At 46.9% G+C, this 23,608-nt stretch overlaps 1 pseudogene; it reads left to right on the top strand.

Annotated features, from left to right (window-relative positions):
* Nucleotides 1-22,987, top strand: part of LOC113893598 — a 28,680-nt pseudogene extending 5,693 nt beyond the window's left edge.
* The last annotated feature ends 621 nt before the right edge of the window (nt 22,988-23,608 follow it).

Raw genomic sequence — 23,608 nt, 5'->3', positions numbered from 1 at the left:
CCAGGGGAGCAGGGAGGCCATGGCCCATCGCTCCCAGTCTCCCACCAAGATGTTTATAGGACCATGTGCCAGACCACAGGAGACAGTTCTGATGTGAGTTAATGAACCAATGTGCATGTATTAGGTGGTTTCCTTCTTTCCCCAATCTGTGGTGCCCTTGGTGGGGGTGCTGTCTTTCTCTTGTCTGGTGGGTGGGCCTAGGGGAGTGGCCTTGTTCTTCCAAACCTCCTGCCCAGGGCTCCATGGCACCTGAAGGCTTTCTTCATGTTCTTTGCACAGAAACTGTTCTCATCGTGGGCAAGTACATCCGACTGTGGAAAAGTGTTGATTCTTCCTTTCCATACGTTATCCAGGGTTCCTTCCTTAGGCCTGCCCTACTGACAGTTCTCAACTCCCTGACCCCTCTTCAAGATTTGCCAAAATTTTCTGAGTGCTTGTCATATATTTCACTCCCCACATGGATCTAAGCACCTTTCTTTCCCCCTGCCCCACTCTTTTTTTTTTTTTTTTTCTACCCGACTCTTAATCTGTGCCAGCGCCCACTCCACATTGAACTGGACCCACCAAGTATGAGCCTGAGTATCCCCAGCCTGGGACAGACCGTAGCATGTTCAAATTAAATCTTTTTAGTCTTGGTCTTGTGGTTTGCCATTTTGTGGGATTTTTGCTTCATGTACTAAATCCTTGGTAATAGTACATTGATGTCAAGAGATCAGATATTGATCCAAAAATACCTCACAGCTGAGCCCCAAACTCTTTAGATATATAAGTGATTAGCCCTGTGGTCACACAATTTTGCTGCAATTAGATTTTCCATCATTTGAAACAAATAGAACAATGGGACTGTGGAGAATTGTTTTAATGTGAAGGAAGTCCTATTTTGGGTGGTCAGATGTTGATCTTGGGGAGAATTCCTTTTCCCTTTCATCATCCTGGTCTCTTGGATAACAGAGGGTGGGTATGTGTGTTTGCACTGTGTCAGAAGCTTTTGGGGAAAGATAATTAATTGTTCCACGTTGCTGAGCTGCTGCAGAGCCAAATTGAGGTGTTGATGGACTTTGTATGTATCACATCTTGCCTCCTTCTTCTGCCCCCTTTGAAAGGTACCACATCAGAGATGAGTTAAATTAGCTAGTTCACTTGATAATTTAGGCTTAAAATAAAACTAAGGTGCTAGCATTTATATTTTATGATATTCTTTGAGAAGTTTTTACTTTCTCTGTGGTGATTAAAATAGTTGTGAACTGAAGGTGTCAGAATTAAATGAAGAATTGTGGACAGTTACTTGTTCCTTTCTTGAAAAAAAGAAACTAAACTAAAACTAAAAATTATATGCTTTAAAAAAACAAAAAACTTATGTTCAGTTGCACTGGATCTTTGTTGCCATGTGAGCTTTTCTCTAGTTATGGCAAGCAAAGGCTACTCTTTGTTGCAGTGCACAGGCTTCTTATTGTAGTAACTTCCCTCATCGCAGAGCACAGGCTCTGAGCACATGGGCTTCAGTAGTTGTGGGTTGTGGGCTCACTAGTTTTGGCACACGGGCCTAGTTGATCTGCATCTTGTGGAATCTTCCTGGACCAGGGATTGAACCAATGTCCCTGCTCTGGCAGATGGATTCCTATCCACCGTGCCACCAGGGAACTCTCTCTGCTTTTTCTGTGTGAAGGTGAGTATCCTGCTTTCTCTCCTATGCAGGGTAAATAAATCATGTTACAACACAAACAGTCTGTTTTTTTCCTAAGGTGATGGGTCTTCCATCTTAGACGGGGTCAGAGGAGCTTGTTGGGTCACCTTTTTATTCCAGTTAGACTCTTGCTAATGGGAACATGTGAATCCTTCATTTGTTGTGAAACCATTATGAATGGCCATGGACGGTTCACATTACACAATTTCCCTATATCACATGCCATGTCTTAGATGATGATGAATTCAGGGGGCACACTGATGAATTCTCATCATTTCCACTGTTGTTGCTGCTCTTCTCTAAGTCCCCAGTCAGCTCGAACAGTGTGTTTAGATCATGGTCGTGAAGGGTGCATCTCCTCCTTCTCATTGTCTTGCAGCTCACATGAATCTGGGACTCTAGGGTCAGTCTGGAGGTTAAGAAATGGAAACAGAGGAAAAGCTGATGTAGGGAAACTTTTGTGATACATACCCAGGACAACCTGCACCTCCGTCCTCAGCAGCCAAATCCTCCCATTCTCTAAATCCATCCTTAGTCATCCCACCACTCCCCCCTCCCCCACTCCTTGCTTCAGTCAGTGGAAACATAAGCTTGCTTTCAAAAGTTTCCAGGGAATCAGCAGTACTCCTAAGTGTTCAGCATCTCTCTGGTTCAGTATAATGGTGTTAGTGGGGCCTTTGGGGGTGTGTTTGGCAAGTTAGAGCATCCATCCCATTTTCTGGCAGGGTTCTCTCCACGCCAGCTAAGAACATTTTCCTTTCCTTTTTTCTTCCTTTTCCTTTCCTTTTTTCTTCCCTGCTGGGTGAGTGTAACAATCAAAATAAAACTTGGCTGTTTTCCTCTCTCAGCAAGTCCTGTCCCCTGGGATCATGACCTAGACTGACCCATACATTCATCAATCCGACCTAGAGTATCATGGGACTGACATAAAATCTGTGGAAGACCTCCTGTCCTCTTTCTTTTTTTCCCTTTCTAGAGTTGGGAAGGATGGTGAGGGAGGGGCCATCCTCATCAGGCAATCAGGATTGGCTGTGCCATTTTCAGAGGCGTGACCTCAGGCAGAACCCTTAATTTCCCAAAACTTCAGTTTTCTCCTTCTCTGATAGCTCAGTTAGTAAAAAAATCTGCCTGCAATGCAGAAGACCCCAGTTTGATTCCTGGGTCAGGAAGATCTGCTGGAGAAAGGATAGGCTATTCACTCCAGTATTCTTGGGCTTCCCTTGTGGCTCAACTAGTAAAAAAATCCCCCTGCAGTGTAGGAGATCTGTGTTCAATCCTTGGGTTGGCAAATCCCCTGGAGAAGGGAAAGGCTATCCTCTCCAGTATCCTGGCCTGGAGAATTTCATGAACGCTATAGTCCATGGTGTCACAAAGAGTTGGACACCACTGAGCGACTTTCAATTTCAAAAATTATAAACTGTCTCAAGTTGTCCTAAGGACCCAATTAGATCATAGGTTTGAAAGCACTTTGTCAGTTGTAAAGAGTGATGGAGGGGTTTATGACTATAAATGGATAGTTAGAAAGTATGGCTTTAAAACTTAAAGATGATACAACTTTTAAAAAGCTTCCTGTGCCTTCCCAGGGCAGTGGCAGTGGGAGCAATGGTGACAGGGTAGGTGATGCAGAGGGGAACAGATGATGGGGAAGCTCTCATGTGTGTTGTAATTCATTCAACAGAATTTACTGGGTTCTGGTCACAGACCACTTAAAAATTCATGTACTGAGTTATAAACCATGTGCATGTGGATTATATAAAGTCTAAAATGGTAGTCAGAGTTTTTTTCTCCCACCTCTGACACCCATCCACCCAGTTCCCACCTACCCTCCAAACGAATAACCACTGTTAATAGTTTCTTGTAAGCTTTCACTGAGTATTCTCCCCCAACAAACAGTTCAGTCAAGATTCACTGTCTTCTTTAAGGGCATGGCAGCCCACTCATATATTCCTGCCTGGAGAATCCCATGGACAGAGGAGCCTGATGGGCTTCAGTCCATGGGGTCACAAAGAGTCGGACATGACTCTGTGAATAACACACACTTTTGGTACCAGTGGCACTGCAATGTGCACATGTGGTTGTGCCCTGCTTTGTTCACAAGTGGGTACGTGGAAGTAGACATGCAAGTTGCTATATCTAGACAAATACCTTGGTTTAAACAACTGTGTCATATTCCATTGTATTAATGCCTTACTGTGTATTTAATCAAGTTCCCTGTTGATAGGTAGTTACACTGTTTCCAGTACATGGATATTACATGGAGTATGGACATGTATGACACACCTCATTTTGTGGAATTGTTGAGTCCAGTCTTTAGCAAGTGACTGTTGAGTGACTGCCATGAGGCAGCTGCTCTGTTAGATACCAGAGTTTCAATGTTGAGAAAAAAATTTAGAATATAATAATAGTATATTTATAAAAATACAAATTTTAGAGTATAATTATTGTTAATATTTTATCTAAAAGCTCATATCATATTTACATTTTTTAGTTTTGTTGTTGTTTAGAGGTACTTTCTTATTGACAAACTTGTGACAGATATAACAATATAGCAATTTTTAACTTATAATAAACCTAGGCACTATGAAAATTTTGTGCTTAATGTTAATGACTCTTAGACGTATCTATACTAGAGTAGCAGAAAAAAAAAAATACTAGATATTTAATATTGACTATTTCTCAGTTCATGTGAATCTGAAATTCATTTTGGTCAATGTTTTCTTGTATTTCCAACTGTTTGATTTGTAAGGGCTTCCTTTTCTTGAGACCATTTAAATAGGAACTCAGAACTTGAGCAATATTATCAAAAAACAGAAGACTCACACTGAGACATACATAAATCCAGACAGACAGACAAGGGATCTTCTAGTTTTCCACCTGAGATTTAAAATATTTCTTTGAGCCACTTTTTTTGGGGGGAGCGGGAGTGGGGGGAGGCGGGTGGTGGCAAGAATACTGGAGTGGGTTGCCATTCCCTTCTCCAGGAGATCTTCCCAACCCAGGGATTGGACCCAGGTCTCCCGCATTATAGGCAGACACTTTACCATCTGAGCCACCAGGGAAGTTGTTGAATTCTGTGGCAAGGATTAACTTTAAGCATTGCCCTAGGCAGGCCCTTGTAACAAGATAATTGTTTTTAATTGCATATGCAAAAGAACCAGCTTTACGATTTCCAAGAAAAAAAGAAATTTCCTTGTAACCAATTTTGTCTGGTTCTATAGAATATCATGGCTATCCTAGGTCAGGTCATCTTTAATTTCTGTAGTCATAGTTTTATCCCTGAATCATAGACAGATCAGCTGATAAAAAGCTTGGATTGTCTCTGTGGGGTGGATTTGCTTGTCCTTGTGTTTCACCTGGGGCAGTAGTGAGGCCCGCGGGCCTCTCCTAGAAGTGGGCGTCGGGGCGGGGTGCACCAGGAGTGCGTGTTGGGGTTGGGGGCGGGAGGTGTTGCACACCGGGAGCACATCCGGGGCGGGGGGGTCCCAGTTGTGCTCTCAGGGGTGGCCATTGCGGCTGGGAATGCCCATTTCACGCGTTCCTGGGTCCCCAGCGATCGGCATCCAGTGAGTAGAGTGGAGGGGTGCAGACCACAGGTAAGTGAACTGGGACTCAGTGGAGCAGAGAACTACCTAGTCCACTTTCTCTGTTGGCACAGTCTCGGAGCCCCCTAACCTGGAGGTCACGGAAAGGCCTCACCTTTCGGGTCAAGGCCTTTACTGCTTTACCCCTTCACATAAAGTTCAGACCCATGCAGGTTTTCCCAAGCAGCCTAGTGCTTGCTGGAAGTCCAAGGGATTTATCCTGCCTGGTGATTTCACCCACGGAGACTTCATAACCCTTACTCTAGCCGGCTGGCCCAGCCCTGCTTCTGCCACTTTGCAGCCCAGCGGGCCCTTGACCACCTGCTGGGATGGGAAAGGGAAGGGTCCACCAGTTGCACCCTAGAAATTTAGTAGGGTGCATGGATTTAAACATCTGGTGGCCACCCAGGCAGAAAAGAAGGGAGGAGGGCACCTTGCTGCCCTTTCATGGTGGAATCTGTGGCTGTCCTGCTGAGAGGGCGCCTTTCCATGGGGACCCTGTGCAATACGTTTGGTGTTTTGGAACTGAATAATTAGAACTTGTAAAAATTTTAAATTATGTGGTGCTTTAATTTAAAAACACACACACACACAAACAAGCTACAAGTTTTTTGCAAATTGAGGTCTAAAATTTGAGGGCCTATTTTCCTTCCAGTGTGGCAGTCTACGAAGAAATGTGCGTTTTTTAAGAAAAGAGTCAGAAAAGTGAGGGAAACAGAAAACCCAGAGGTGCCCCTGTAGTTTGGTGAAGGCCTTAGGAGGTCACTTGTAAATGCTGCTGGCTATCGGGAGTCAGTCTCTTCCTGTGGCTGATGGGCACAGAGCTCTGCAGGCTTGTCCTTTGTATGGATGTTCTTGTTGGTGGAAATCCAGCTCAGAGCCATCTCCTGATGTGTAAGAATTTCCCAGACTAGACCCCTAGGCAAATTCCACAGGGCCAGGGGCTCCTTCCTTCATTGTATGTGTCTGTTTGACTGAAAACCAGCAATGACATATTTTTCTTTCAATCTGGTCTCTCCTCCAGGCCTTGGAGTAACATTTCCCCTCCCCCTCAATAGGCTTGGGTTCCAGGGATGAATTATAGTCAGTTGTCCATGATTTTGCAGATGAGGAAACTGAGAGCCAGAGAGGGTTGAGGACTGTCCAAGGGAGAATGGGATATCCTTCTAGGAACCCTGGCTCCTGAGTTTTTAATGAGCTTCCCACCCAGCATGGTCATTGATTGGCAAGTGTTGACATTGAGAATAAACTCTTGGTGGAAATGTAAAAGGCTTTTTTAAAGAATGTGCCTACCAGCTGTGCATCTTATGGAGTATTTTCACTGTACTCCCCAACCCTTGGAAAGTGCTGGGCACAGGGCAGATGCTTCATCATTTTTATTGAATAAGTTCAATTTCACATAATTATATCCATAGTGTCAGCAACACTATGAGGTATATTAGAACAGTGATTGTCACAGTTGGTACCTCACAGATCAGTAAAGAAAGAAAACATTTTATTAGGAGGACTGTAAGAGAATTGCTGAGTTTTCAGTTTATTCCACAAGGATATTTTAAAAAAATGAAACAAATCTCTCCCTTCATCACCAAGGCTATCGGAGGTCTGTTGAGCACCCCATGCAAGGGAGGTTCTATGTCTTGGGACACCCCTGCTTCTGCATCTCCCTAAGCCGGCAACCTGGGACAGTTGAGTACACTTGAAGTTCCTTCCTTGACCTTGAGAGTGTATTTGGAAGACAATTTTTTGACAGACAGGAGTGGGGGAAGGTTTTGGGATGTTTCAAGTGCAATCCATTTATTGTGCACTCTATTTCTATTTTTGTTCCCTGGTGGCCCCGTTGGTAAAGAGTCTGCCCGTAGTGCGGGAGACCCAGGTTCAGCCCCTGGGTCGGGAAGATCTCCTAGAGAAGGAAATGACAGCCCACTCCAGTATTCTTGCCTGAAGAATTTAATGGACTGAGGAGCCTGGTGGGCTACAAAGGATTGGACACGGCTGAGTGACTGAACAATTATTTCTAGTATGATTTCATCAGCTCCACCTCAGATCATCAGGCATTAGATCCTAGAGGTTGGGGGCCCCTGCTTTAGTTCCCTCTTTCATCTTCTACACAGCTCCAGCCTGCTTCCTCCCCCTCTTCCACCTGCAGAACTACCTACCGGGCTTCTCTGAGTGTGACTAAGAGTCTCCTTCCCTCATTTCCTTTCCTCTGAGTTCCTTCTCCTAACTGGGTTTCCCTGATCTCTGCTTAGGCACTTTTGCCCCAGGTGGTGCTAATGGTAAAGAACCTACCTGCCAATGCAGGAATCAGATCCCTGTGTTGGAAAGATCCCCTGGAGGAGGGCACAGCAACCCACTCCAGTATTCTTGTCTGGAAAATTCCCATGGACAGAGGAGCTTGGCAGGCTCTGACAGTCAGACGTGACTGAAGCGACTTAGCACAGCATACCAGAGGACCTTAGAACTGCAGACTCACGTGATTGTTCTGGCTCTTTGAAGTTCCTTGTCATTCCACGTGTATGTTAGGGTCAGCTTGTGTATTGCTTCCTAAAGGCCCTGAGAGGGTAACAGGCAGGAAGGCCGGGGGTCTCCAGACAGAAGGAGAGCCTCCAGACCGAAGCTGCAAATGTCAGACGTTTTTTTCTCTCTCTCTCAAGCATCCGGAGGGAACAAACTAGTGTTACATTTTTTTCCCCTTCTCAATACAAATTTAAAAGGAGGTTTCTCTGAAAATTCTGTGTTGCCATGACGACTCCTGGCTCCACCTGAACTTAACTTTCCTCAAACCTTGAGCTAAGCAATGCATTTTTTCATAAGGAAATGTTTGTCTTAAGCTATGTTAATATACTATGTATTTCCGGTAGACTCTGTCTTTAGGTCATTTCTCCCTAAAGGCTCAGAACCGACTTGACAAACCAGTATGTCTTACTCATACCTTGTTCTCCTAATCTATGTTAATGAAATGATATATTTGCCTGGAAATTTGCCTTTCTTCAAGATTCATGTCAATCATTTTATGGCCCGTGATGACTCACCTGCTGTCAATGTTATCTCAATGCATGTTGCGGGTGAGGGGCCTGGTGCCATTCTCTGAGACATTGCCTTTCTTTCCTTAGCAGACTGCTAGTGGCTGTATAACATCTGGCTAAAGACCAGCAGTGGGTATTCTTACTGCCCCCATCTGAAGTCTATGTCAGCAGCTTTCTCTATCTCTTTTATACTTTAATAAAACTTTATGACACAAAAGCTCTGAGCGATCAAGTCATATTGGATCTTCATTTCAGATTGAAGATGCATTCCATGTTATTGCCATCTTAAGTCTTTCCATCGCTATGGGATATCTGTACATGTATTCAGAATATTTTTTCAGCAATCGTGTATAATTTCCAGTGTGCCAGTCTTGTCATCCTTGTTATATCCATGGCAAAGTATTTTATTAATTTTGACATTATTGAAAAGCAATTGCTTTTTTTTAAAATTCCTTTTCAGATTATTATTTGCTAGTGTATACAGATAAAACTGTGTGATCATTCATTTTTATCAGTTTGGACAGCTTGATAGTTGTCTTTACTTTCTTTGCTTTCTCATACTTAAAGATTATCCTGGCTCATATATGTACTGCCTCACACCTAATCTCAGTCATTTATTCAAAGAACTTCTGTCCTTTTATTTTTTAACATTGAATTATTTTTGACTATGCTGGGTCTTTGTTGCTAGATGTCTAGTTGTAGTGAACAGAGGATGCCCTCTAGTTACCATGCTATGGCTTCTCATTGCAGCAGTTTCTCTGGTTGCAGAACTTGGGCTCTGGAGCATGCAAGTACTTCAATAGTTGTACAGGGGCTTAGTTGCCCCTCGGCATGTGGAATCTTCTAGCACCAGGGAGTGAACCCGTTTTCCCTGCAGATCCTTTACCACTGGACCACCAGGGACCTTTCCTGTTCCCTTTCATTAGAGAATGATATGCAAAACAGACATGTAGGAATTAAATATGCTCAGCTGACAATACTTGGAAATATATACATGTATTCCAGCTTACCTTTGAACATATTCAGTTAAAGGTAATTTGTGACGATTTCTCCATGGATCTTGTAACCTTTCCTTTTGTTTCTCCATAACTTCCCATTCCAATGGTAAGATACCTGGCTTCCACCACTTGTCATGTATAGAATTCAGTGCTTGTCCCATGTGGTTACTGAAAAAACTGTCAGACTGTCTTCCAAAGGGGGCTGTGCTTGCATCCCACCAGTATCCTGAGTATGTTTCTGTAGAATAGTTTACTATCAGTGTACCCTCCATGGCCAGGTGTCTATTTCAATCTTTACTGATTATGAATGGGTTTGTTTGCTCTAGTGTTCTTGGACAATTTGAGTACAGATTCTTTGTCAGATATGCATTTTTAAGGCAAACAGTTGTATTTATTTTTGGCTGTGTTGGATCTTTGTGTGTGGGCTTTTCCCTAGTTCTGGTGAGCGTGGGCCATAACTAGTGGTGTCTGGGCTTCTCGCTGCAGTGGCTCCTCTTGTTGTGGGGCACAGGCTCACGGGCTTCAGTGGTTGCAGTATGTGAGCTCGGTATTGTGTCTTCCAGGATCTAAAGCACAGGCTCAGCAGTTGTGGCACACGGGCTCCATAGCATGTGAGATCTTCCCATAACAGGGATCACACCTGCATCTTTAGCACTGGCAAGTGGATTCTTTACCACGGAGCCACCAGGGAAGCCCTCAGGCATATGTTTTATTCTAGTTGTCCACACATGTACCTGATGAGAGAGGCCAGGATCAAGAGGGCTGGCCGCTGGGAGTCCTCAGCCACAGTTCTGGCTGTGCCATCCAAAGCTCTGAGGCCTTTGGCGAACGCCTCAGCTTCCCTGGGATTGTTTCCTCCCTTCAGAAATGCCCTGCTGTTGGACTGTAGCCCACCAAGCTCCTCTGCCCCCGGGATTTCTGAGGCCAGAATACTGGAGGGGGTGCCATTGCCTTCTCTACAAGGTAGCATTTGGAAGATATTTTCTCCTGGCTTGTGGTTTTGATGAAGGAAGGGGGATCCCTTCCAGGGCTTGAGAGTGGATTCTTGTCTGACACTTGGAAATGAGTTGTCCGAGGAGAGGAGTGCCGTCCAAGCGAGAGACTTCATTGGGAAAGGCTGCCGGGGTGGAGGGCAGGCGGGTGAGGGAAATGGAGAAAACTGCTCTGCCACGCGGCTCACCGTCTTAGGGTTTATGGTCATTGGGTTATTTTCTGGTTTGCCTCTTTCCAGTCATTCCGAATTGGGATCCTTCCTGGGGGCACATGCATCACTCAGCCGAGATGGATTCCAGCGAGGAGGATCCTGAGAAGTTGGTAGGACCTCTGGACTGCAGTCTCCCATCTCTTTTTGACCTCTCCAGAATCCTGGTTGGTGGTAGCTTGTTAGTTCCTTGTTCCTTACCAGGATCTCCTGTTGTAACATGACTCCTGTAAGTGTTTTCTCTTTTCTGTTGCCTGGCAAGGGTGAGTGGTCAGTGGTTCATTTAACAGTTTGTCTTTGGGTTCTCTCGAATAAGGTCCTTCACAGAGTAAATGTATAAAATTGTAAAAGTCAATGTTTTATATAATTTATATTCCTAATTTGGTAAGTTGGCTTTTTTTGTTGTGTGTTAGAACTCATCACCAGACCAAAGATCATGTAGATCCTTTGTTGTTTTCTAAAATTGTATAGTTTTTTTTTTTTTTTTAATTACGGTGTTAGTTGCAAAGTTCGTGTTTCTGTTCATCTCATATATTTTTTAAACAGTTATTTATTTTTAGTTGATTGATCATTGCTTTACAATATTGGTTTGATTTGTCATACATCCACATGAATTAACCATAGATGTATATGTGTCCCCTCACTCTTGAATCTCCTTTCCACATTCCATTCATCCCCATCTTTCTAGGTTATTACAGAGCCCCAGTTTGAGTTCCCTGAGTCATACAGCAAATTCCCACTGGTTGTCTATTTACAAATGTTGGTGTACATGCATCCATGCTCCTCTCTCCATTCATCTCACCCTCTCCCTCTTGTTCCCCACACTTGTCTGTAAGTCTGTTCTCTATGTCTGCATCTCCGCTGCTGCTATGTGAACAGATTCGTCAGACCCATCCTTCTCGATTCCATGTTTTTCTCTTTCTGACTGACTTCCCTGTTTAATACACTCTAGGTTCATCCCCTTCATTAGAACTGACTCAAATGTATTCCTTTTTATGTCTGTATTCCATACAGGCTCTGATTGTTCCTTAGCTGTGTTTTGAGGAGGGTCATGGAGCTATTCTGCTCCATTTCATTTTGGGCTTCCAGTCTGAAGGCTCACAGCAGAGCTGCTTCTGGGTGAGCCCTCTGAAGTCTGCGAGCACAGGGCTGCCCGCTCTTCTCTGGTGGAAGCTTTGTCTCCTCAGGGCCCTCAGGGCTCGGGCTCCCGGGTAACGGGGCTGCGTCCCGGCTGAGAGGAGCGGGGTTGCCTCAGTGCCTGCCAGCAGGGAGGCGAGAAGGAAAGGCAAGAAGGAAAAATGAGGACGAAGTAGACGTTTCCTGTGTTGAGCTGAGCGCTGACCAGAGGTCCGTCTCAGAGGACTCGGGGGGTGGCGGGGGAAGAGCTCCATGTGCAAAATGGCAGATTTTCAGTTCGATTTCTGTTAAATGGTCTAGAGGATGACCTTCACTGGTGTTCTTCCGAGTAGGTGGCCAGTTTTCCTGTCACTGTTTCTTAAGAAGACTCTTTGCTCGTTCCTGGTTTGGTTTTCATTAATTGACCACGTACATGTGGGTTTATTCCTGGGCTCTCTATTCTTTCCTGGAGTCCATGTGTCTGTGTTCCTGCCAGTTCCTCACTGTGGTGGTTACTACAGGTACGTGATGTAGTTTGAAGTTGGAGAGGAAGATGCCTCCAGCTGTGTTCTTCTTTCTCAGAGTCTTCTTGGCTGTTTAAGGTCCTGTTCAATATTAGCAGCCTAATATTAGGAATATTTATATTTCGTGAAAAAAGCCATTGAATATTATTTTGTGATTGCAGTCAGTGTATTTGTTGATGGCTTTGGTTGGAATGGACATTTTAATTCCTCATTGTTCCAGTGTGTGAGTGTGGAATAGTTTTCTGTTTATTTGTGTTTTCTTTGGTTTCTTTATGAGTGCTTTCTAGTTTTCTGACTACAGGTCTTTTATGTCCTTGATTAAGTTTGTTGCTAGATGTTTTATTCTTTTGGATGCAATTACAAGTGGGATTTTCTTAATTTTTTTCCTGAAAACAATTTTTTAACAATTTTTTTGTTATCAGTGTATAGAAACGCAAGTGATTTTTGTATATTGATTGGGATTGTAAGTTGTAGTATTTTATATGATTGTAAATTGATCAGAAATTATTCAACTTTACTGAATGTAGTCTAACAACTTTTTGTGAAGTTATGGGGAAATTTTTATTTGTAAAATCTGTTTCTCCTGCAATAGGTCATCCAGAGGACCCAAGGCATGGTGGTTACTAATAGACTTCCCACAGTACTTCTTCATTCCATGTGGACTCCTTCAAGGGCAATGAGCATCAATCACAGCTTCCCTTGAACTTCGTCTGGGTAAGTCTTTACCTGTGTAGGAAAGTTTCATGCCTGTCTAATCTGATTTTCTTTTATGGTATTGACTAGTTTGTTTTGAAACATAATTTACTTTCCAGGAATTTAAAATGTACAGAAAACCCCTAGTAATGGGAAAAAGTGCTCGCATTTGCCACATCATCTAAAATACTCTATGTGTTTTATCCAAAATGGGTGCATTCTCCTGCAAAACCAGCACATAATCTCCAAAATAAGGAAATCATATGGTTTCTACAGTATAAATTAATCCACCGCCACACTACCCTTTCAGCAATTTTTCAATTGTATGAATATATCTTTTCTTCCCATCTTTTTTTTTTTTTAAAGAGTGTTACTGAGATTTTCAGTGATTTGGACAAACTTGATGGATTTAAAGAAGACATAGTGAAAATGGGATCTGCGAGGACTTCTCTATATGGATATTTTTCACTAAAGATGCTTTTAATGTTTATTCATGTTTAATCATGATATTCGGTGTTCCATTCGAATCAGTGCGGGGGCATCAGGCCTTATCTGGAGTGGATAGGGAAATCAGTGTCTTTGGGATTGTGGCATGACCCACGAGGGTTCCTGTCGAGTTTCAGTGTGAGACCGGCATCCTCTTGAAGGGCGACAGGAATGTCGGGATGCCTTTCCAGACAAAGCAGGGGAATCGACGCTCATCTCGAGATGAGGAGGGGCAAAGGGGCTTAGATTCAGGTGTGCCAGGAAACTCGGTATTCCTCTAGAGTGGGGACAGGTATGTCGCGGAACTTCTGGAGTTGCATAAACAGTGTTGAGTACCATTTTGAGTTTCAAGAGGAAAAGTCAGATTTCTCTCAAGACGCGGCAGTGGGAAACGGCCTCATCTCGCATTGAAGGGAGAATCCTCTGGTTTTCCTTGAGACTTGGCGGGAAGTTTCGGGTTCCTAATGAGTTGCAACATGGACCTCAAGGTCCCACTCGTATTCCCTCAGGGAAGTCAGGTCTCATTTCGAGTTGTGATGGTCACCTCGGGATTCCTCACAAGTCACTTCAGGGGAAATAGGCCTCATCTAGACTTCTGTCCAGAAACTCCGTGTTCCTCTCCAGTGGCAACAAGGATCTCGGGATTGCATTCAAGGTTCACCTGGGGAGTCAGACCTCATCTCAAGTTGAAGCAAAGCACTCTGCTCTCCTCTCCAGTTGCAACGGGAATCTGCTGGAGCTCTTTGAGTGGCCTAAAGGGAGTCAAGCCTCCTATGGAATTTCGAGAGGGAACTCAGGATTGCTCTCTAGGCCCTGAAGCAGAAGAAGGGCCTCATCTGGCGATGCCGGGGGAATCTCATGGTTTATCTCCACTTGCGGTGGGAAGTTTGGGGTTTCTCTCGAGTTACGATGGGGAACTCATGGAGCCTCTCTTGTTGCCCCAGGGAAGTCCAGTCTCCATTCGAGTTGGAAGGGGGAATGTGGGATTGCTCTTGAGTCACGGCAGGGGAATCAGACATCAATTCACGTTGAAGGGGGAATCTTGAGGTCTTTCTCGAGTTGCGGTAGGAAACTTGGGGTTCCCTCGAGTTGCGACAGTGACCTCAGGGAGCTTCTCATGGTGCCTATGGGAAGTCAAGAATCCTTTCGAGTTGTGAGGGGCCTCTCGGGATTCCTCTGGGGTCGGTGCAATGGAAGAGGGCCTCATCTGCAGTTGAGATGGGAAATTCGGGGTTCCTCTCCTGTTCTGATGTGGATCCCAGGGTGTATCTGCAGTTTCAAACAGGGAGTCAGGTGTCGACTTGTGTTGAGGCATGGAACTCTGCTTTCCTCTTGAGCTGTAAAAAGAGGTTTCAAGCCTCCAGTCGAGTTGAATTGGGGACCTGAGGCTTTTCTCGAATTTGCAACCAGGGTATCAGGACTCCCTTCATGTTGTGAGTTTATTCTCGGGGTTTCAATCGAATCGGTGCAAGGCAATGAGGCCTTATCTCAAGTGGATGGGGGAAATCCGTGTCTTTTGAATTGTGGCAAGACCCCCGAGTTCCTCTCCAGTTTCAAGTTGAGACCGGCTTCCTCTTGAGGGGTGATGGGGACGTTGTTATTCCTTTACAGACCAAGCAGGGGAATCGACCCTCATCTCGTGTTGAGCAGGGGAAAACGGGACTTGACTTGTGGCAGGAAACTCAGCGGTCCTCTCCAGTAGGGACGGGTATCTTGGGAAGCTTCTGGTGTTTCATAAAGTGTGTCAAGTTCCCTTTCAAGTTCCAAGAGGGAACGTAGGATGTCTTGGGAAACACTGCAGCATTAAAGGGCTTCATCTGGCATGGAGGGGAGAATTTCGTGGTTTTTGTGGAGTTGTAATGGGAATCTTAGCGTTTCTCTCGAGTTGCATGGGGACCTGGGGGACATGCTCGTGTTTCTTCAGGGAAGTCAGATCTGCTTTTGAGTTGTGAGGGGCACCTCGGGATTCCTCTCACATCACTGCAGGGATGAGTAGGGCCTCTTATCAAGTAGAGGTGGGAACCTCAGGATTCCTCTCCATTTCTGACATTTATCTTGGGCTTTCTGTAGAGTCTGGACAGGGGAGGCAGTCCTGGTCTTGTGTTGAGGCATGGAACTCAGCTTGCCTCTTGAGTTGTGAATGTGGTGTCAGGCCTCTTGTCGAGTTGGATTTGGAACCTGCAGCTTTTTCTAGAGGATACAACTGGGGTGTCAGTGCCCCTTTGTGTTGTGACTCGATACTTGGGGTACTATTCGAATTGGTGCAGGGGCATCAGACCTTATCTCGAGTGGATGGGAAAATCGGTGTCTTTGGGATTGTGGCACGACCCACGAGGGTTCCTGATGAGTTCCTGATGAGTTCCTGATGAGCCCAGGTCCCTCTTGAAGTGCGACAGGAATGTCAGGATTTCTTTTCAGACAAAACAGGGGAATCGACCCTCATCTGGAGATGGGGAGGGGCAAAGGGGCTCAGATTGAGGTGTGCCAGGAAACTCGGTGTTCCTCTCGAGTGGGGACAGGTATGTTGTGGAACTTCTGGAGTTGCAAAAAGGGTGTTGAGTACCATTTCGAGTGTCAAGAGGGAATGTGGGATTTCTCATGAGATGCTGCAGTGGGAAATGGCCTCCTCACGCATTGAGTGGAGAATCCACTTGTTTTCCTCGAGGCTTGGAGGGAAGTTTGGGGTTCCTCTCGAGTTGTGAAATGGACTGCAGGGTCCAAAACCTATTGCCTCAGTGAAGTCAGGTCTCATTTCAAGTTGTGACGGACATCTAGGGATTCCTTGCAAGTCACTGCACAAGAAATAGGCCTCATTTAGTCTTGTGTCCAGAAACTCCGTGTTCCTCTCCAGTGGTGACAGGGATCTCGGGGTTTTGTTCAAGGTTCACCTGGGAAGTCAGGCCTCGTTTTGAGTTGAAGCAAAGCACTCTGCTGTCCTGTCCAGTTGCGATTGGTCTCTCCTGGAGCCCTTTGAGTGGCCTAAAGGGATTCAAGCCTCCTATGGAGTTTTGAGAGGGAACTCGGGATTGCTCTCTAGGCCCTGCAGGAAAGGAAGGGCCTCATCTGGCCGTGACGGGGGAATCTCTTGTTTTTTCTCGAGTTGCAGCAGGAAGTTTCGGGTTTCTCTCGAGTTACGAAGGGAACTCATGGAGCCCCTCTTGTTGCCCCAGGGAAGTCCAGTCTCCCTTTGAGTTGCAAAGTGGAGCGCTGGATTGCTCTCTAGTCACCACACAGAAATTGGGCCTCAATTTTCATTGAAGGGGGAATCTCGAAGTCTTTCTCGAGTTGTGGTAGGAAACTTTGGGTTGCCTCGAGTTGTGACGGTGACCTCAGGGAGCTTCTCATGGTGCCTGTGGGAAGTCAGGAATCCTTTCGAGTTTGAGGGGCCTCTTGGGATTTCTCTGGGGTCGGTGCAATGGAAGAGGGCCTCATCTCCAGTTGAGTCGGGAACCTCAGAGTTCCTCTCCTGTTCTGACGTGGATCTCGGGGTGTGTGCAGTTTCAAACAGGGAGTCAGGTCTCGACTTGTGTTGAGGCATGGAACTCTGCTTTCCTTTCGAGCTGTCAAAGAGGTTTCAGGCCTCCAGTTGAGTTGAATTGGGGACCTGGGGCTTTTCTCGAAATTGCAACCGGGTTATCAGACCTCCCTTCGTGCTGTGAGTTGATTCTCGAATTTCCATTCGAATCAGTACAAAGTGAATCATGGCTTATCTCAAATGGATGGGGATATCCGTGTCTTTCGAATTGTGGAAAGACCCCCAGTTCCTCTCCAGCTTCAAGTTGAGACCAGCCTCTTCTTGAGGGGCGACAGGGACATAGTTACTCCTTTCCAGATGAAGCTGGAACATCGACCCTCATCTCGAGTTGAGGAGGGGCAAACGGGGCTCTTCTTGACTTGTGGCGGGAAACTCAGTGTTCCTCTCCAGTAGCGTTGGGTCTCAGGGAGTTTCTGTGGTTTCATAAAGGGTGTCAAGTTCCCTTTCGGGTTCCAAGAGTGAACGTGGGATTTCTTGGGAAACGCTTCAGCATAAAAGGGCCTCATCTCGCATGGAGGGGAGAATTTTATGGTTTTTGTGGAGTTGTGGTGGAAAGCTTAGTGTTCCTCTCGAGTTGCGATGTGGACCTCAGGGTCTCAATCTTATTTCCTCAGAGAAGTCATGTCTCATTTCAACTTGTGACAGGCACATCGGGATTCCTCGCAAGTCACTGCAGGGGAAATAGGCCGCATCTAGTTTTGTGTCCAGAATCTCCGTGTTCCTCTCCAGTGGTGACAGGGATCTCAGGATTGTGTGCAAGGTTCACCTGGGGAATCAGGCCTCATTTCGAGTTGAAGCAATGCACTCTGCTCTCCTCTCCAGTTGCGACGGGTATCTCTTGGAGCTCTTTGAGTAGCTAAAAGGAGTCAAGCCTCCTACGGAGTTTTGAGAGGGAACTCGGGATTGCTCTCAAGGCCTTGCAGGAAAAGAAGGGCCTCATCTGGCGATGACGGGGAAATCTCTTGTTTTTTCTCGAGTTGCGGCAGGAAGTGTGGGATTTCTCTCGACGGGGAACTCAGGGAGCCTCTCTCGTTGCCCCAGGGAAGTCCAGTCTCCCTTTGAGTTGCAAAGTAGAGTGCTGGATTGCTCTCAAGTTACGGCATGGGAATCCGGCCTCAATTCGCTTTGAAGGGGGAATCTCGAGATCTTTCTCGAGTTGCGGTGGGAAACTGGTTTGCCTCGAGTTGTGACGGTGACCTCAGGGAGCTTCTCATGGTGCCTATGGGAAGTCAGGAATTCTTTCGAGTTGTGAGGGGCCTCTTGGGATTCCTCTGGGGTTGGTGCAATGGAAGAGGGCCTCATCTCCAGTTGAGTCAGGAACCTCAGAGTTCCTCTCCTGTTCTGACATGGATCTCAGGGTGTGTCTGCAGTTTCAAACAGGGAGTCAGGTCTCAACTTGTGTTGAGGCATGGAACTCTGCTTTCCTCTCGAGCTGTCAAAGAGGTTTCAGGCCTCCAGTGGAGTTGAATTGGGGACCTGGGGTTTTTCTCGAATTTGCAACCGTGTTATCAGGCCTCCCTTTGTGTTGTGATTGTATTCTCAAATTTCCATTCGAGTCGGAACAAGGGATTCAGGACTTATCTCTAGTGGATGGGGAAATCTTTGTCTTTCGAACTGTGGAAAGACCCCTGGTTCCTTTCCAGTTTCAAGTTGAGACCGGCCTCCTCTTGAGGGGCGACGGGGACATCGTTATACCTTTCCAGACAAAGCAGGGGAATCGACCCTCATGTCGAGTTGAGGAGGGGAAAACGGGGCTCTTCTTGAGTTGTGGCAGAAACTCAAGTGTTCCTGAAGAGTGGGATTGGGTATCTCGGGAAGCTCCAGTGGTTTCATCAAGGGTCTCAAGTTCCCCTTCGAGTTCCACAATGGAACCAGGGACTTCTTGGGAAACGCTGCAACAAAAAAGGTCCTCATCTCGTGTGGAGGGCAGAATTTCTTGGTTTTTGCGGAGATGTGCAGGAAACTTTGGTTTCCTCTCGAGTTGCATGGGGACCTGGGGGACATGCTCGTGTTCTCTCAGGGATGTCAAATCTGCTTTCGAGTTGCAATGGGAACCTCGGAATTCCTCTTGCATTGTTGCAAGGATGAGTAGGGCCTCATCTCGAGTTGAGGTGGGAACCTCAGGGTTCCTCTCCATTTCTGACATCGATCTGAGGTTTCTGTGGATGTTGAACAGGGGAGGCAATCCTGGTTTTGTGTTGAGGCATGGAACTCGGCTTGCCTCTCGATTTGTGAATGGGGCGTCCGGACTCTTGTTGAGTTGGATTTGGAACCTGCAGCTTTTTCTGGAAGATGCAACTGAGGTGTCAGTGCCCCTTCGTGTTGTGAGTTGATACTCAGTGTTCCATTCGAATCGGTGCAGTGGCATCAGGCCTTATCTCGAGTGGATGGGGAAATCGGTGTCTTTGGGATTCTGGCACCACCCACAATGGTTTGTGTCGAGGTTCAATGTGAGGCCGGCCTCCTCTTGAGCTGTAATGGGAACGTCTGGACTCTTTTCCAGACAAAGCAGGGAAATCGACCCTCATCTCGAGATGACGGGGAGCAAAGGGGCTCAGATTGGGTTGTGCTGGGAAACTAGGTGTTCCTCTCGAATGGGGATGAGTATGTCCTGGAACTTCTGGAGTTGCATAAAGGGTGTCGAGTACCGTTTTGAGAATCAAGAGGGAATGTGGGATTTCTCTCGAGATGCTGCAGTGGGAAAGGGCCTCATCTCGTGTTGAGGGGAAAATCCTCTGGTTTTCCTCGAGGCTTGGTGGGAAGTTTCAGGTTCCTCTCGAGTTGTGACGTGGACCTCAGTGTCCCAAACCTATTGCCTCAGGGAAGTCAGGTCTCATTTCAAGTTGTGACGGGCGCCTGGGGATTCCTCGTAAGTCACTACAAGGGAAATAGGCCGCATCTAGTCTTGTGTCCAGAAACTCCGTGTTCCTCTCCATTGGCGACAGGGATCTCAGGGTTGTCTTCAAGGTTCACCTGGGGAGTCAGGCTTCATTTCGAGTTGAAGCAAAGCACTCTGATCTCCTGTCCAGTTGCGACGGGTATCTCCTGGAGCCCTTTGAGTGGCCAAAAGGGAGTCAAGCCTCCTATGTTGTTTTAAGAGGGAACTCAGGATTGCTCTCTAGGCCTTGCAGGAAAAGAAGGGCCTCATCTGGCGATGACAGGGGAATCTCTTGGTTTTTCTCAAGGTGCGGCGGGAAGTTTGGCTTTTCTCTCGAGTTACAACGGGGAACTCAGGGAGCCTCTCTTATTGCCTCAAGGAAGTCCAGTTTCCATTTGTGTTGGGAGGGGAAGTGCGGGATTGCTCTCAAGTCACCACAGGGGAATCCGGCCTCAATTTGCACTGAAGGGGGAATCTTGAGGTCTTTCTCGAGTTGACGCAGGAAACTTTGGGTTCCCTTGCGGTGTGACGGTGACCTCAGGGAGCTTCTCATGGTGCCTATGGGAAGTCAGGAATCCTTTCAAGTTGTAAGGGGCCTCTCTGGATTCCTCTGGAGTCGGTGCAATGAAAGAGGGCCTCATCTGTGGTTGAGATGGGAAACTCAGGGTTCCTCTCATGTTCTGATGTGGATCTCAGTGTGTGTCTGCAGTTTCAAACAGGGAGTCAGGTCTCGACTTGTGCTGAGGCATGGAACTCTGCTTTCCTCTCGAGCTGTAAAAGAGGTTTTAGGCCTCCATTCGAGTTGAACTGGGGACCTGTTCCTTTTCTCGAATTTGCAACCGGGTTATCAGGCCTCCCTTCATGTTGTGATTTGATTCTCGGGGTTCCGTTCGTATCGGTGCAAGGCAATCAGGCCTTATCTCGAGTGGATGGGGAAATCCGTGTCTTTCCAACTGTGGCAAGACCCCGAGTTCCTGTCCAATTTCAACTTGAGACCGGCCTCCTCTTGGGTAGCGACAGGGACGTCGGCATTCCTTTCCAAATGAAGCAGGGGAATCGTCCCTCATCTCGAGTTGAGAAGGGGAAAAAGGGCTCTTCTGGAGCTTTGGCCAGAAACTCAGCATTCCTCTCGAGTGGGAACGGGTATCTCGGGAAGCTTCTGGGGTTTCATAAAAGGTGTCAAGTTCCCTTTTGAGTTCCAAGAGGGAACGTGAGATTTCTTGGAAAACACTGCAGTGTAAAAGGGCCTCATCTCGTGTGGAGGGGAGAATTTCGTAGTTTTTGTGGAGTTGTGGCGGGAAGCTTAGGGTTCCTCTCGAGTTCCATGGGGACTTGGAGGACATGTTCGTGTTTCCTCAGGGATGTCAAATCTGCTGTCTGCCATGGGAACCTCGGGATTCCTCTCGCGTTGCTGCAGGGATGAGTAGGGCCTCCTCTCAAGCTGAGGTGGGAACCTCAGGGTTCTTCTCCATTTCTGACATTGATCTCAGTTTTTCTGTGGAGTTTGAGCAGGGGAGGCAGATCTGGTCTTATGTTGAGGCATGGAACTTGGCTTGCCTCTGGATTTGTGAATGGGGCGTCAGGCCTCTTGTCGAGTTGAATTTGGAACCTGCGGCTTTTTCTGGAAGATGCAACTGAGGTGTCAATGCCCCTTCGTGTTGTGAGTCGATACTCAGTGTTCCATTCGAATCGGTGCAGGGGCATCAGGCCTTATCTCGAGTGGATGGGGAAATCGGTGTCTTTGGGATTCTGGCACCACCCTAGAGGGTTCCTGTCAAGGTTCAATGTAAGACCGGCCTCCTCTTGAGCTGTAACCGGAATGTCGGGATTCCTTTCCAGACAAAACAGGGAAATCGACCCTCATCTCGAGATGAGGAGGGGCAAAGGGGCTCCGATTGGGGTGTGCCGGGAAACTCGGTGTTCCTCTCGAGTGGGGACGGGTATGTCACAGAATCTGGAGTTGCCTAAAGGGTGTCGATTACCACTTCGAGTTTCAAGAGGGAACGTGTGATTTCTCTTGAGACACTGCAGTGGGAAAGGGCCTTATCTCGTGTTGAGGGGAGAATACCGTGGTTTTCTTCGAGGCTTGGCGGGAAGTTTGGGGTTCCTCTCATGTTGCTACGTGAACCTTAGTGTCCCAATCTTATTGCCTCAGGCAAGTCAGGTCTCATTTCGAGTTGTGACGGGCACCTCGGGATTCCTCGCAAGTCACTGCAGTGGAAATAGGCCTCATTTAGACTTGTGTCCATAAACTCCGTGTTCTTCTCCAGTGGTGACAGGGATCTCAGGGTTGTGTTCAAGGTTCACCTGAGGAGTCAGGCCTCATCTCGAGTTGAAGCAAAGAACACTGCTCTCCTCTTGAGATGCAACGCGAATCTCTTGGAGCCTTTGGAGTGGCCTAAAGGGAGTGAAGCCTTCTATGCAGCTTTAAGAGGGAACTCAGGATTGCACTCTAGGCTCTGCAGGAAATAGGTCCTCATCTGGCGATGACGGGGGTATCTCTTGGTTTTTCTTGAGTTGTGGCAGGAAGTATGGTGTTTCGAGTTACAACGGGTTCTCAGGGAGAGTCTCTTGTCCCAAGGGAAGTCCAGTCTCCATTCGAGTTGTGAGGGAGAGCGCTGGATTGCTCTCGAGTCACGGCAGGGGAATCAGGCCTCAATGCGCATTCAAGAGTGAATCTCGAGGTCTATCTCGAGTTGCGGCAAGACACTTTGTGTTCCCTCGAGTTGCAAAGGTGACCTCAGGGAGCTTCTCAATGATGCCTATGGGAAGTCAGGATTCATTTCATGTTGTGAGTGGCCTCTCGGGATTCCTCTGGGGTCAGTGCAATGGAAGAGGGTCTCATCTGCAGTTGAAACGGGAACCTCAGGTTTCCTCCCTGTTTTGACGAGGATCTCGGGTGTGTGTCCGAAGTTTCAAACACAGAGTCAAGTCTCGACTTGTGTTGAGGCATGGATCTCTGCTTTCCTCTCGAGCTGTAAAAGAGGTTTCAGGCCTCCAGTTGAGTTGAATTGGGGACCTGGGGCTTTTCTCAAATTTGCAACTGGGGTATCAGTCCTCCCTTCATGTTGTGAGTTGATTCTCAGGGTTCTATTCGAATAGGTGCAAGGGAATCAGGCCTTATCTCGACTGGATGGGAATATCCATGTCTTTCAAACTGTGGCAAGACCACCGGGTTCCTTTCCAGTTTCAAGTAGTGACCGGCCTCTGCTTGAGGTGCGACGTTGATGTTGGCATTCCTTTCCAGACGAAGCAGGGGAATTGACACTCATCTCGAGTTGAGGAGGGGAAAACGGGGCTCATCTTGAGTTGTGGTGGGAAACTCAGTGTTGCTCTCCAGTGGGAACGGGTATCTCGGGAAGCTTCTGGGGTCTCGTAAAGGGTGTCAAGTTCCCTTTCGAGTTCCAAGAGGGAACGTGGGATTTCTTGGGAAATGCTGCAGCGTAAAAGGGCCTCATCTCCTGTGGAGGGGAGAATTTTGTGGTTTTTGTGGAGTAATGGCAGGAACCTTAGGGTTCCACTCAAGTTGTGTGTGGACATGGGGGACCTGCTCATGTCTCTTCAGGGAAGTCAGATCTTTCGAGGTGTGAGGGGCACCTCGGGATTCCTCTCGCGTTGCTGCAGTGATGAATAGGGCCTCATCTTGAGTTGAGGCAGGAACTTCAGGGTTCCTCTCCATTTATGACATCAATCTCGGGGTTTGTGTGGAGTTTGAACAGGGGAGATAGGCCTCATCTTGTGTTGAGGCATGGAACTTGGCTTGCCTCTCAAGCTGTGAATGGGGTGTCAGGCCTCTTGTCGAGTTGGATTTGGAACCTGCGGCTTTTTCTGGAGGTTGCACCCGGGGTGTCAGTGCCACTTCATATTGGGTCTCGATACTCAGGGT

Source organism: Bos indicus x Bos taurus, chromosome 5 (assembly GCF_003369695.1).
Source record: "Bos indicus x Bos taurus breed Angus x Brahman F1 hybrid chromosome 5, Bos_hybrid_MaternalHap_v2.0, whole genome shotgun sequence".
NCBI classification, from domain to species: Eukaryota; Metazoa; Chordata; class Mammalia; order Artiodactyla; family Bovidae; genus Bos; species Bos indicus x Bos taurus.
The sequence above is the reverse complement of the archived record's forward strand: the minus strand, read 5'-3'. Positions and strand labels throughout refer to the sequence as shown.